We start from the raw sequence: 14,941 nt of genomic DNA, 5'->3' as shown, positions 1-14,941 counted from the left end.
TCAAGCTTCATGTGAATCACCTGGGAATCTTAAAGAGTGCATATTCTGATTCAGTAGTGGTGGGACAGAATTTTAAAGTATGTTCCTTGGAGCAGCAGCACTGGCACCACGAGTAGTATTAGATGCGTAAATTCATGTCCTCACCTGATCTACTGATCAGATTCTCAGGATGGGCCCCAGAAACTGTTTTAACAAGCTCACCAGGTGGTTCTTATGGACCTTAAAGTTTGAGAATTACTGCTCTAGACAGTACACTTCAGGTATTCTCCCTGGACCCTGGGACTTGCTATTCTGTGATTGAACCTTGCATTAATTGTTTTTTAAGGATTTTATTTATTTGACAGAGAGATCACAAGTAGAGAGGTCGGCAGAGGGAGAGGGGGAAGCAGTCTCCCCACTGAGTGGACAGCCCAATGTGCGGCCTGATCCCAGGACCCTGAGATGGTGACCTGAGCCGAAGGCAGAGGCTTAACCCACCGAGACACCCAGGTGACCCTGAACCTTGTATTATTGAGTTGAAACAGCTGGGCAGAGATCTGTCTTTTGGTTCCTGACTGGCTGAGAGTGTCCAGCAAGTTAACTAACTCTATTGAAGTAAGTAGCTCTTGGTCCTTTACCACTGTGTGTTATAAACCCTGAATATGCCATTTCAGGGAATCCTAAACATCCTCAGCAGGGTTAGACATCATTATAGATCCATTGTGTAATACTTTAAAAGGTAGACTGAAGAAGAAACTAAACATTACACCCTATAAGAAAATATTCTTGCAGATTTTCAGAGGTATCAATGAATATCATCTGGGTTTTACATCTTTATGTCAGCTAAGTCCCAAAACTTGGATATTTTCAGTCTTCTTAATGGACATTGGCCATTGTAACAAGATTCTATGACTGCATGGTTCTGACAGACGCAAACATGCTTAGCAGTGCCTTTGCGAACTTTGCCATCACTGTTGAAGGAAGGATAATTTTTTGTAATGGGGATTGGATTTTTTCATGATTCTGTTTTTTAAGATATTTGCAAAAAAGGAGCGTTACCTCTTATAATGTCTCAACAGCTATAACTTTTAATCTCTGGAAGTTTTGTTGATTTCCTCCAAAGGATATAGCTGAAGAAATGCACATTGTATATTGCTATTATTTGTCAAATTGTTTACAAGGCCTCCAATATCAATGGGCTGAAGCTGTGTTTATACTTTTCCACTGGGAGGCTTTCATCTTGTGGAAAGGATCCATTTGTTTTGTGAATCTCTATAAAGTAATGAGAAGAATTCAAAATTTATAAGGGTATTCAACAAGTGTTCCAAAGAGGAATATTTGGGCACACTTAATAGAAAGAACACAATATTTCAAAACCCATCTCAAATATAAATATATGTAAGAACTCCAGCCAAAATTTAAGGTTAATGTGTATCATGCTTTAGATCTCTCATACAGAATTCACATCAAGTGTCTGCTGCAGTTCCCTTCCAGAGGCAGTACAGTGTGTCTTCAGCCCTCATTTACAACTTACAGAAATTTACCTAGTTTCTGCAGAAAATTGCAAAGAATCAGATGTTTATTCCTAAGCTAGAATTTGAAGGCCAACAATTAAAATAAACATGTCTCTGCCAAAACTTGAACTAAATTAAAAAATTTAGCATATAAATTAAAGTTTACTTAAAACTAAATTTATCAAGGAAATACATTTGTTTTGCATTACTGGTTTCAATTATTCTGGAAAGGCTTTTATTTTTATGGAATGCTGAAGATTTTTAAAAGTTTCAAACAATTTGTTAGATAATTGCACTATTTAAAATGAGTTATGAATGTCTTAAATAAATGAATTATTAGCACACAGTTGATGAGCTTATAAAGAGATGCTAATGCAGCCATGATCCTCTAGTTTAATGTCCATATCCCAGGAGACTATAAAAGACCTGGTCTGTAGATTTAAAATAGGTTTATATGTGGGCTAAAAATATATGTAGCACTCTCTGCTCTCTTCTTTATTTCTTTTTGTTGGGGAGACATCTGAATTTTGAGACCTCTTCCATGAATTAATCTCAGTCAGATGTTTGTATTCTTAGTTTATTGCCGTAGAAGAAAAGAGATTATTCCTTTTAATAGTTCTCTGCTCTTAACGCTATTTGCACAATGTGGCCTGATTAATACTTCTTAAATACTTTACCACATATTTTTTTTACATCTAATAAATATTTAGTTCATCTTATAACTGAAAGTTTAAACTCTTTGACAAACATTTCCCTCTTTCCCCTAACCCCCCAGACCTTGGCAACCACCAGACCTTGGCAACCACCATTCTGCCATGTTTTTACATGAGTTCAACTTTTTCTTCTTTAAGATTTCACATATAAGTGATAGCATCCAGTATTTGTCTATCTCTTTCTGGTTTATTTTGCTTAGCAGAATGCTCTCCAGTTTCATCTGTGCTGTTGTCAATGACAGAATTTTTTTTAATGGTGGAATAACATTCCATTGTGTGTGTTTCTGTAAGGTAAGTGTCCAGTTGGATGCTATCATATGTGGGTATCAACTTTCCCAATACCAGTTTCTGAATTAGACTCTCCTTTTCCCATCATGTATTCTTGGTACCCTTCTCGAAGAAAGATTAGTTGACCATATGTACATCCTCCATAATTCTTTTATCTCAAACTTCTATTGACTCCTGCTTCCTGCGCCAAGATTCAAGGGCCCCAGGTTATTGTTTTTATTTTAATTCATCTGCAACTCTTCCTAATTATACTCCTCTGCTTCAGCAAGTTCAGTGACTTTCCTTCGCTCAACACATTTCAGGTTCATTCAGTGCTTCTTGGGGTAAGTTGCCCTTTCTACCTACAGAGGTCCAGTAAATCATAATTATAACTGTTCCTACATATAGAGGAAGGCAGACCCATTTTAAAACTACTTTAGAAATTTTGTGTTGTAAACATCTTAACCAAAACAAATTTAAATTCAGCCAGTCTACTGAATTTTCTCTTAATTACACTACATGCTTTTTGAACAGAAAATGTTAAACACAATCCTTTCCAGGTAATTTAGGGTGACATTATACACAGTAAAAATAAGTTTCAATACAGTTATTTCTACTAGGCTTAATTTCTATTAAGCACTATTTGTTCTATTTTTAAATGGACCTGGACTGTGTTTTTCTGTTTTTCCATCTACTCTAATATTTAACCTAAGAATTTTTTTCTATACTGCTGTCAGTATCTATCCTACTTCTTAATTTGTCTCAGAATAGAAGTACTTTCTAATAAAAATTTTCAGCTTGTTGGAGGTTGGTGAAACTTCCAAAATTTTTTTAATTAAAAAAACAAATTGACTTTGAATAAGGTCTAAGGAACTAGCTTATGAATAATGTCCATGAATTGGTGGTACTTTTTTTTTTTTTTTTTTTTGGTCTGCCTGGATACTTTTATTATTTGCTTTTTTCTGAGTTCTTACCTATGATCTGGATAGTACAAAATATTAAATTCCAAATAAGTGGAACATTTCTGTTGTTTGAATGGTTAAGTGTGGTAAGCTGTATGGTGGTTTGGCATTTTCAAGTAAAATGTACTCACATGTCGATTTACTGGCCTTGTAACCAAAGTTCAAAGTTGAAAGCTTACCATTAACATTCATAACTCTTTTTTGGTTGGTTAGAAAAATTAACATGATTCCAGCTCTTGAATAAGATTCTGGTTACTTTCCCATGATTAAGCATAGGTAGAACCTATTTCTGATTCATTATTTTAAGATAAAGCCTCAAGATATTTTAAAATAGTTCCACACAGATTTCCTAGAACACATAGCTGCATGAGAAGAGCGGTTTTCAAAAGGATGTCTCAATTCTGGAAATGTCGTTTTCTTTTTGCTCTTTTATCCTCCATCTATCCCCCCTTCCTGCCCCCCACTCTCCTCACCCCATCTTGCCACTGCAGGACAAGAGATATGATGAAAGTTGGAAAATAGTAATTTATGTAGAAAGCCTGTGTTCCATGCTTTATGAGAGTAAATTGTAGAAAATTAATGTTGTGACAAGATGATTCTATTTTGATGAATAAAATCATTGAAAAGCTATCAAGCCCCACTGTTTCTCTGCTGCAAGATTTTTTTCCCCTTTCTATTCTGCATGTGCATTCTTGGCTTTCTTCCCAATTAGTCTTTACCAAAGAGTAATAATTAGGGAGATAGGATTTTGACCTACCTTGTGAACAATAAAAATACTTACCACCCATTTTTCTACTCGTTAATTCTTTGTGTACTAATACTCTGTGCTTTCAGAAAGAAAAACTCCTACTTCTGTGATTCCTACATAACAAAAGAGTAATCAAAGGCCAAAATAAAAGCAATTTTCAAACTGCTTGATGAGCTCCGGGGAACAGCGTACAAAAGGAGTGCAATGCATCTTATAGGCTAAATTAGACTTACAATTTCTTACATTCTCTCAAGTTCCTTAGTGCGAGAGCAATAAATTAAAATTTTACGTTGAAATTAGTGTTTTGCATAGGTAATCCTCTCACATGGCTCAGAAATCTGAAGATAACGTACAAGATGTCCTTTGTATGTCCCTATTTTCCTAGTTCCCTTTACTAGCCCCCTCCTCCCCACAAATACAGAGAAAGACAAATACTCTATGATCTCACTTATATGTGGAATCTAAAAAACAAACAAACAAAAAAACACCCAAAACCAAAGCAAAACAAACACCCAAAATAACAACAATAACAAAAACCACAAGAAAAACATGAACTTGTAGCTAGTACAGATTGATGGTTTCCAGAGACTGGAGGTTGGGGGTGGGCATACTAGGTGAAGGGGTTTAAAAGGTACATATTTCCAATGATAAGTCCTGGGGATTTAATGTACAGCATGGTGAATATAAGTAATTATACTGGATTGAATCTTTGAGAGTTGCTAAGAGAATAGACCTTAAAAATTCTCATCAAAAGAAAAAAATTATAACTGTGTTATCAATGTTAACTAGACTGACTTTGGTGATTGTTTTACAATAGAAACAAACATTGAATCATTACACCTGAAACTAATATAACGCTATGTACTAATTATATCATCTCAATGATAAAACTGTTGTTTGTAAAATGTGTATTTTTTATAATATTTCCTCCTGATTTTTTTTTTAAATTTAACACAGTATACTTTGGAATTACTTCTGTATACATACACAAAGAAGATGGTCACTTTTTATAGCTGCATAATATTTCATTGCATTGACATACCATAATGTATATATTAGGCAATTCCCTTATTTATGGATATTGCATCTTTTTAAAAGTCTTTTGATATTATAAACTATTTTTCTAGAAATGGTATACATACATAATTTTATACTGTAGGATAAATTGCACAATTGGAATTGCTTGAGCAAAGACTGTATGTGTTTTAATTTTTATGTTTACTATCAAATTGCTGTCTGTTGGTACTCTGCTAATTTCTAGTCTCACTGGGAATATATGAGATTATTCATTCCCTCTCAGCCTTACCAATAGAGGGTGTTATCAACTTCTGGAATTTTGCCAGTATGATAAATAAAAACTAATATGCTTGTGGATTTTTAACTTGTGTTTTTTAAATTATGAGTGAGGTGAAACTTCTATATTTAAGCAGTATCTTTTTCAGTAAACTTGTTTTTCTTTTGTTGGTCTTTTGATTGATTTCTAGAGGCTTTCCATACATTATGCATTTTTCTGTGATGTCAAGTGAAAAGTGTGTTTGAGCTTTTATCATCTGTGTTTTTAAATATATATATACATATATTTATATGTATAAATATATATTTATGAAAAATATATACATGAAATATATATATACACACACACACATATATACATATATTTTGTTATTTCTGTGAGGAGTTGGTTGATCTTCAGTTTAATATATCTCTTTATGGCTTCTGGAGTTTTAGTCATAGTTAGAGCTTCTTCACTCCAAGATCATAAAGGAATTCTCCTATTTTTTCTAATACTTTTGTTATTTTTAGTGTCACACTTAAATCTTTGGAATTCTCATTTGTAATTGTTCTCTATTAATGTAGCTTTTGAATTGGATACTTAGTTATTAAAAGATTTATTTATTTGACAGTGAAAGCACGAGTAGGGAGAGGAGGAGAGGGGGCGCGAGAAACTTCAAGCAGGCCCCCTGCCGAGCACGGAGCCTGATGCAGTACTCAGTCCCAGGACCCTGAGATCATGACCTGACCTGTAGGCCCCCTGCCGAGCATGGAGCCTGATGCAGTACTCAGTCCCAGGACCCTGAGATCATGACCTGACCTGTAGGCCCCCTGCCGAGCACGGAGCCTGATGCAGTACTCAGTCCCAGGACCCTGAGATCATGACCTGACCTGTAGGCCCCCTGCCGAGCACGGAGCCTGATGCAGTACTCAGTCCTAGGACCCTGAGATCATGACCTGACCTGTAGGCCCCCTGCTGAGCACGGAGCCTGATGCAGTACTCAGTCCCAGGACCCTGAGATCATGACCTGACCTGTACTCAAGAGTCAGATGCTCAACTGACTGAACCACCAAGGTGCATCACCCCTGCCCCATATTTTGTGGGGTTTTGGGGCTACTTAATTATTGAATGATCTGTTTATTTGCCAGTACTCACTGATACTTAGGCTTTGTAATATGTTTTAACAGCTAGCATTCCTAAACTATATTTAATGTCTGAAATTGCTAAACTATCTGTGTGTCTACTTAAGAGTTTTTTCTGGACAATCTTATTTCCTCATTTTTTTCTTTATAAACTTCCAGATTGACTTGTTTCATTTAAACAACCGGTCTTATTATTAGGATTGCATTAGACTTTCAAATTAACTTAAATTGCTATCTTTATGATATTGAAATTTGTTCTCAAAATCATATTACTTTTCCATGTGTACAAGTTTCTTAGATATCCTCTTACAGTATTTAAATGATCGTGTAAGTCTTCCACATTTTTTATCAGCCTGATTCCTTGGTGTATATATTTTTTGGTACTATTTTTGACTTCTATGTGTTGAATTCTAATCCTACTTCCTTACTGAGGTTTTTCACTGTAGTTGTTTTTCAGTTAATTATATTTTCCAGATATATAATCATAGCTTCTCCATTAAATGATTTTTATTTTCCCCTTTCTAATTTGTATTGCTGTAATTTGGTTACTGCTTATCTAATTGTTTTGGGTTGTACTTAAATATCAGCTTTAAGTAATATTGCTTACAATGAGCATTTTCGTCTTACCTCTGACTTATAGGAATGTTTCTTGTATTTTACCATAAAGCATGATGATAGCTTTTGTTCTGACTTTGGATATATTCATATTGTTGTTAAGGCAGTACCATCCATAGAGTAAGAATTGTAGCTGAATGTGTGGATACTTCCTTAACACCTGTATTTCTCAGCCGACCTTACATTAAATGAGATTTTCTGATTAATGTATGGCTATGATATTGCCAGTGTCATGTAAGTGAAAGTGATATTTGCCATTTATCCCACAACCTTTTTTTTTCCCTTCCTGCTGGGAGAAAACAAGAAGTGGTAGCCACCCAACTTCCACCACACAATTACAGCAAGGCCACCAGGGGGGCAAAGCCACTGATGGAAGGAACCTGGGACCCGGAATGATTCTTTGGAACATGTAATTTACATCATTATTTGAGAAAGAAGAATTAATATATTTGTTCTTTAAACCTTTTTATTTTCCCATCTTATTATACTACTTAAACTTTTATTTTTACTCTCTGCATTTCATCCTATATTTTAAGTCAATTTTATCAAGAACATTTTTTTTTTTTTGTATGTGAAAAAGTGAAAGTCACTTTTTCATTGTGGAGATTATTGAGTAATATGTCTCTCTAGATATATTAATATAAATTATATTAATTTATTGTATTTGACCACCTCTGCATTCCCTGGAATAAGTCACATTTGATAAAATCTATAGTTCTTTTAGAATGATTCTGGCCGTTTCATTAATATTCACATATATAAGATTTTTCAGTTATTTTTGTTATCTGTAGTCTTTAACAGGTTTTGATATTAATGTTAATCTTTCTTTGTAGAGAGAATAAAAGGTTTTTTTCTTTCTTTTTCCATGTTTTGGGAACATTTGAAAACAGTGGAATTCACCATTCTTTAAAAGTGTGGTGCAATTCACCTGTAAAACTTCCAAAGCCTAGAGATTTTATTGGCACTTTTCTCTAATTCATCTGTTGAAATTAGATTTTTATTCTCCATTGGGACATTTTAGGGGAATTATATTTCCTAGAAAATTATGTATTTCATCCAGATTAGAACCTCTTTTTGATAGAAGGGAGTAAAATGCTCTTTGTGGTTCACTTTTTCATTGTGGAGATTATTGAGTAATATGTCTCTCTAGATATATTAATATAAATTATATTAATTTATTGTATTTGACCACCTCTGCATTCCCTGGAATAAGTCACATTTGATAAAATCTATAGTTCTTTTAGAATGATTCTGGCCGTTTCATTAATATTCACATATATAAGATTTTTCAGTTATTTTTGTTATCTGTAGTCTTTAACAGGTTTTGATATTAATGTTAATCTTTCTTTGTAGAGAGAATAAAAGGTTTTTTTCTTTCTTTTTCTATGTTTTGGGAACATTTGAAAACAGTGAAATTCACCATTCTTTAAAAGTGTGGTGCAATTCACCTGTAAAACTTCCAAAGCCTAGAGATTTTATTGGCACTTTTCTCTAATTCATCTGTTGAAATTAGATTTTTATTCTCCATTGGGACATTTTAGGGGAATTATATTTCCTAGAAAATTATGTATTTCATCCAGATTAGAACCTCTTTTTGATAGAAGGGAGTAAAATGCTCTTTGTGGTTTTATTTTTCTCTATTTAATGGCTTTCCCCCCTCCTCTTACTCTTATTTTTGTGCTTGTATTTTGTTCATTCTTCCCTGACTAGTTTTGCTGTGCTTTATATTTTTTTAATGAGCAAGCTCTTAAATTTATTTACTAAGTCTACTCTTTTTTCCTAACTCTTGATATTAATCATTTATCCTATTTTCCCATTGTTTTTGTTTTATTTTTCATAAATTTGATTCAGATGCTCAATTAGCTCTGTTTTCTTCTTCAAACATTACTTATAAAATTTAAATGTGTTGCAGTTTCCTCTGAGCAGTGTTCTAACTTTATCCCATGGATTCAGATATATGATATTTTCATTAATATTTTTTTCATATAAATTCATAAATCTCTGTTTATATGTGTTCTTCAAAGAGGGAGTTGCTTTAGAGGGAATGTCAAAATTTCCCCAAGAGAAGACCTTTATCATTTTCCAGTGTTATGATCTCTAAATTTAGTGTATTATGTTCAGAATATGTTTTCTGTGTTACTTCTAGGATTTGGATATATTTGAGAATGTTTTCATAGCCTATTATTAATTTTTATAAATAAACTAGAAATCCATAAATATGGGTCATTGAAAAGTATATTTTTTATAGTGTAGTGTTTGTGATATATCAGTTATAATTTGCTAATGAAGCTACATTGTTTTCTCATATTTTGAGGGAACAGAATTAGTCTTTAACTAGTGTGTTTGTCTCTACCTGTACTTTCAACTTTATGGATGTTCTGCTATATTATAGGGTTTGGGGTTTTTTTAAAGATTTATTTATTTATTTATTTGACAGAGAGAAAGAGAGAGAGAGAGAGAGAGAGATCGCAAGTAGGCGGAGAGGCAGGCAGAGAGAGGGGAAGCAGGCTCTCTGCTGAGCAGAGAGCCGGATGTGGGGCTCGATCCCAGCACCCTGAGATCATGACCTGAGCCCAAGGCAGAGGCTTAACCCACTGAGCCAACCAGAAACCCCTATATTATAGTTATTTTTAATAGTTGAACTTTTATTGTGAATTGCATTGTATGTATAAACATTTTTTGACATTTTGGATTTGAATTATACCTTGTATGATATGAATATCAGATCTATTTTATTTTTGTTTCTATTTCATTAGTATATCTTTGTCTACATTTTAATTTTAATTTTTGTGAATCCATGATGTTACATGTTCTTTCAAACATTGAGTTAGGTTTCTCTTTCTGACTCAATCTTACACTCTTTTAACAAGATAAGTCTGTTGATACTGATATAGTAAATGTATTTGTGAGTGCTGTCCTATGTTAAATTTTTTGTTTTCTTTTTAGTGTTATTATGTTCTTAAGTCTTTCATGATGTTTGTCTTTTGCTTTATTGTTCACTTTTTTGTATTAGGAAGGTTTCCTAATTGTGGGTTATCTTTATAACTGCTCTTTTATATCATACCCTTAGATCTCCTTTTCTATAGAGTGTATCAGTTTTCTACTAGGCTCTGTGATGAACATGAATACCTGCATCGTCTTCCTCTTTCCTCACCACCACCCATGTCTATGTTAATCCTGTATTCACCTGATGTAAAGTATGTTTCTCCTTCTGCTGTTTTTTTGGATTGGCTTTAATGATATTTGATTTCTGGGTATAAGATAAGGCAATAAACATTTTTTTCAAAAAAAGTTTTCTAACTTTCTAATTTTTTTTTCTGCTCTCATTTTTCTTTTAAGATTTTATTTATTTATTTGAGAGAGAGAGAGAGACAGAGAGAGCAGGAGAGGGGAGGTCAGAGGGAGAAGCAGACTCCTCATGGAGCTGGGAGCCTGATATGGAACTCGATCCTAGGACTCCGGGATCATGACCTGAGCTGAAGGCAGTCGCTTAACCAACTGAACCACCCAGGTGCCCCTCTGCTCTCATTTTTACTAATTGTACCGTTTCTACTTCTCAGAACATATAATATTCACTTTTTGTTTTAGTCTTCTCAGTAGACTTTTTTGGATGACTTTCCTCAGTCATGTTTTACCGACTAAATCCTGTCTAGTATTGTCTTCAAGAAAGATTAGTTTTTGTGTGTTAAAAGCTGTTTGTTGTCTTTATTCTTTTAAAAATTTTCCCCATTTTTAAAGGTATAATTGACCTGTAAATTGTAATATATTTAAGGTGTACAAGGTGATGATTTGATACATGCATACAGTGTGAAATGATTACTATCACCAAACTAAAACATTCATCATCTCATGTAGTTACCTTTTCTTTTTCTGTTAAGATCACTCTTAGCAAATTCCAAGTATACAATATAGTATTATTAGCTGTAGTCACTTTGGTGTACATTGTTACAAATTAGAGAGAGAGAGAGAGGAACCAAATGGGGGACAGGCAGAGGGAAAGGGAAAAAGCGAGAATCACAAGCAGACTCCCCTCTAAGTGTGGAGTCCAACACATGCCCAATCCCATGACCCTGAGATCATGATCTGAGCCGAAATCAAGAATTCGCTACTCAACAAACTGAGCCACCAGGGTGCCCCATTCTACTTTTATTCTTGAAGGACAACTTGACACATTTTTTAAAAAAAATTTTTTTGAGGATCTTGTAGATGTTGCTATACCGTTTTATGGAGATGAGTGCAACTGTGGAGAAATTTATATTTTCCGATTGTTAATCTCTCTGGTCTGCTTTAAGCATTCTTTTTTTTTTTTTTTTTTTTTTTAAACTAAAGTTCAGTAACACCACTAGCATCTGTATCTGGGTTGTATATCATGGGTTTTTTATGGTCCACAGTATAATTTTAAATATATATAATTAAGTTTTATTTCAAGGAATATTTTGGAATTGTATTTTTAAATTCTTTGTTAGGCTGTTTTGTTTTTCTTTCTAAAGCACTCCAAATATGCGTTTATCTTCTTTATCTGTATTTCATATCTATCTTCTCTAATTTTTTTCAAGACTTTATTTCCATTTAATTCTGTTCTTTTTAATTTCGTATGCCCCTTATGTTTTCCAAAAAACTGTTTAAAGTGATTTTCTTTAACATCATTTCTGAGAATTTTTCCTTCATGTTTCTTGAGTTCTGACTGCTCATATTTGAACTTGTCCTATTGAATTCCCATTTTTCCTTATGATTTTAAAAGGCATTTTCTCCATTTATCTTGTGAAATTAATGACAAAATTTGGGGTCAGATCTTTGTTCTGTAGCAGAAGATAAATCTTGTGTTTCTTGTTTGCTAGTGAGTTTTACTGCTCTTTCTCAGTATTTTTCTTATACTAATTTTGTGTCAGTGCCCTGCCATGTTTTTGTGTAAATAGGCATAGCCCTGAGGTTTTGCAAGTTTGGTTTCTATCAACCACGATGAGGTAAATATCATAATAAAATCAAGACTAATAATTTTTTTTATTTCTCTGTGCATATAAAGGTTGTGTTCATACTGCAGTGTCTTAAGTGTGTAATAGCATTATTTCTAAAAATTATACATGTAAATATCTTAACTAAAAATATTGCTTAAAAATGATAGCTGTTATCTGATCTTTCAGAGAGTTATAATCTTTTGGCTGGTGAAAAGTCTTGCCTTGATGTTGATGACTGCTGACCAATCATGGTGGTGGTTTTTGAAGGTTGGGGTGACCGTGGTAATTTCTTAAGAGTGAAGTTTTCTCATTTGAATGATTTCTCTGTAGAATGTGATGATGTTTGATAGCCTTTTACTCAAAGTAGAACTTTGGAAAAATTGGAGTCAGCCCTCTCAAACCATGCTGCTACTTTACCAACCAATTTTATGTATGTAATATCCCAAATCCTTTGTTGTCATTTCAACAATCTGTCTGACATTTTTACATCTTCAGCATCTGCCCAGTAGATTCCATTTTGAGAAACCACTTTCTTTGCTCATCTATAAGAAGCAAGCCATTGTCTTTTTAAGTTTGATCATGAGATTGCAGCAGTTCAGTCCCATCTTCCGGCTCTACTTCTGGTTCTCTTGCTATTTCCACCACATCTGTAGTTACTTTCTCCACTGAAGTCTTGAACTCCTCAACATCGTCTGTGAGGGTTGAAATCCACTTCTTTCAAACGTCTGTTCATGTTACTATTGTGACCTCATCCCATGACTCACAAATGTTCTTAATGTCATCTATAATGGTGAATCCTTCATGGAAAATTTTTACTTTACTTTTCCCAGGTCCAGCACAACAATCACTGTCTGAGTAGCTATATTGTTACAGATGTATTTCTTAATAAGACTTGAAAGTCAAAATCACTCCTTGATTCGTGGGTTGCAGAATGATACAATGGATATTGTAATTAGCAGGCAAGAAAACAACATTGATCTCATTGTACATCTCCATCAGAGTTCTTGGGTGATCAAGTGCATTGTCAGTGAGCAGTAATAATTGGAAAGGAATTTTCTTCTGCATAGTAGTCTCAAAATAGGCTAAAATATTCTATAAATCATGTTGTAAACAAACTCATACAAGCTTTGTTTTTCCATTGATAGAACACAGGCAGAATAGATTTAACATAATTCTTAAGGGTCCTAGGATTTTCAGAATGATAAATGAACATTGGCTTTAACTTAAAATCACCAGCTTCATTAGCCTCTAACATGAGTCAGCCTGTTCTTTGAAATGAAGCATTGACTTCTCCTCTCTAGCTATGAAAGTCCTAGATGGTATCTTCTTCCAATAGAAGTTTGTTTCTCATCTACATTGAAATTCAGTTGTTCACTGTAGCCACTTGCATTATTTATCTCAGCTAGATCTTTTGGATAACTTCTACAGCTTCTGTGTTAGCACTAACTGCTTAACTTTGCACTTTAATATTATGGAGATGGAGTCTTTCCTTAAACCTCATGAACCAATCTCTTTGAGGTTCAGAATTTTCTTCCGTAGCTTCCTCACCTTTCTCAGCCTTTATAGATGTGAAGATGGTTAGGGCCTTCCTCTGGATTAAACCAAATTTAAGGGAATGTTGTAGCTGGTGATCTTCTATTCAGACCACTAAAACTTTTTCCATATCACCAATAAGGCTATTTTGCATTCTTACCTTTTGTGTTCACTGGAGTAGCACTTGTCATTTCTTTCAAGAACTTTTCTTTTGCAGTCACAACTTGGCTAACTGGTGCAAGGGGCCTTGCTTTTCACAGCTTTTAGCATGCTTTCCTTTCTAAGCTTAATCATCTCTAGCTTTTGGTTTAAAGTGAGAGATGTGCAACTCATCTTTTCATTTGAACATTTAAAGGCCATTGTTGGGGGTTCCTGAATGTGTCAGTGGTTTAAGCCACTGCCATTACCACTGCCTTTGGCTAGGTCATGATCTCAGGGTCCTGGGATCGAGCCCCGCATGGGGCTCTCTCTGCTCAGCAGGAAACCTGCTCCCCCCCACCCCGCCTGCCTCTCTGCCTACTTGTCATCTCTCTCTCTGTCAAATAAATAAATAAAATCTTTTTTTTAAAGGCCCTTGTAGGGTTGTTGATTTGCCTGATTCCAATATTTTTGTGTCTTAGAGTAGGGAGGCTCTAAGAAAGAGTGAGTGATGGGGTAATGGTAAGACCATGCAGCAGTCAGAACACACAGTGTGTATTATTTGTTTATTGTCTTATATAGGCATAGTTTGTGTAACCCCCAAGCAATTACAATAGTAACATCAGAGACCACTGGTCACAGATCATCATAAAAAATATAATAATTATGAAAAAGTTTAAAATATTGGAAGAACTACCAAGAGATGGCACAAACATGAAGTGGGAAATGCTGTTGAAAAGCTGATGTCAAGAAACTTGCTCAATAGCGGGTGCCTGGGTGGCTCAGTGGGTTAAAGCCTCTGCCTTCGGCTTAGGTCATGATCCCAGGGTCCTGGAATTGAGCCCCGAATTGGGCTCTCTGCTCAGCGGGGAGCCTGCTTCCTCCTCTCTCTATGTCTGCCTCTCTGCCTACTTGTGATCTCTGTCTGTCAAATAAATAAAATCTTAAAAAAAAAAAAAAAAGAAATTTGCTCAATACAGTGTTGCCACAGCCTTCATTTGTATAAAGCACAATATCTGCCAAGTGCAATAAAATGACCTGTGCCTGCTCTCAATATTGAATGAATAAGGTCTTCCTGCCTTAGCTGTATTAGCAGAGATGT

The sequence above is a fragment of the Mustela lutreola genome, chromosome 18 (assembly GCF_030435805.1).
Source record: "Mustela lutreola isolate mMusLut2 chromosome 18, mMusLut2.pri, whole genome shotgun sequence".
Taxonomy (NCBI): domain Eukaryota; kingdom Metazoa; phylum Chordata; class Mammalia; order Carnivora; family Mustelidae; genus Mustela; species Mustela lutreola.
This window is presented reverse-complemented; position numbering follows the sequence as displayed.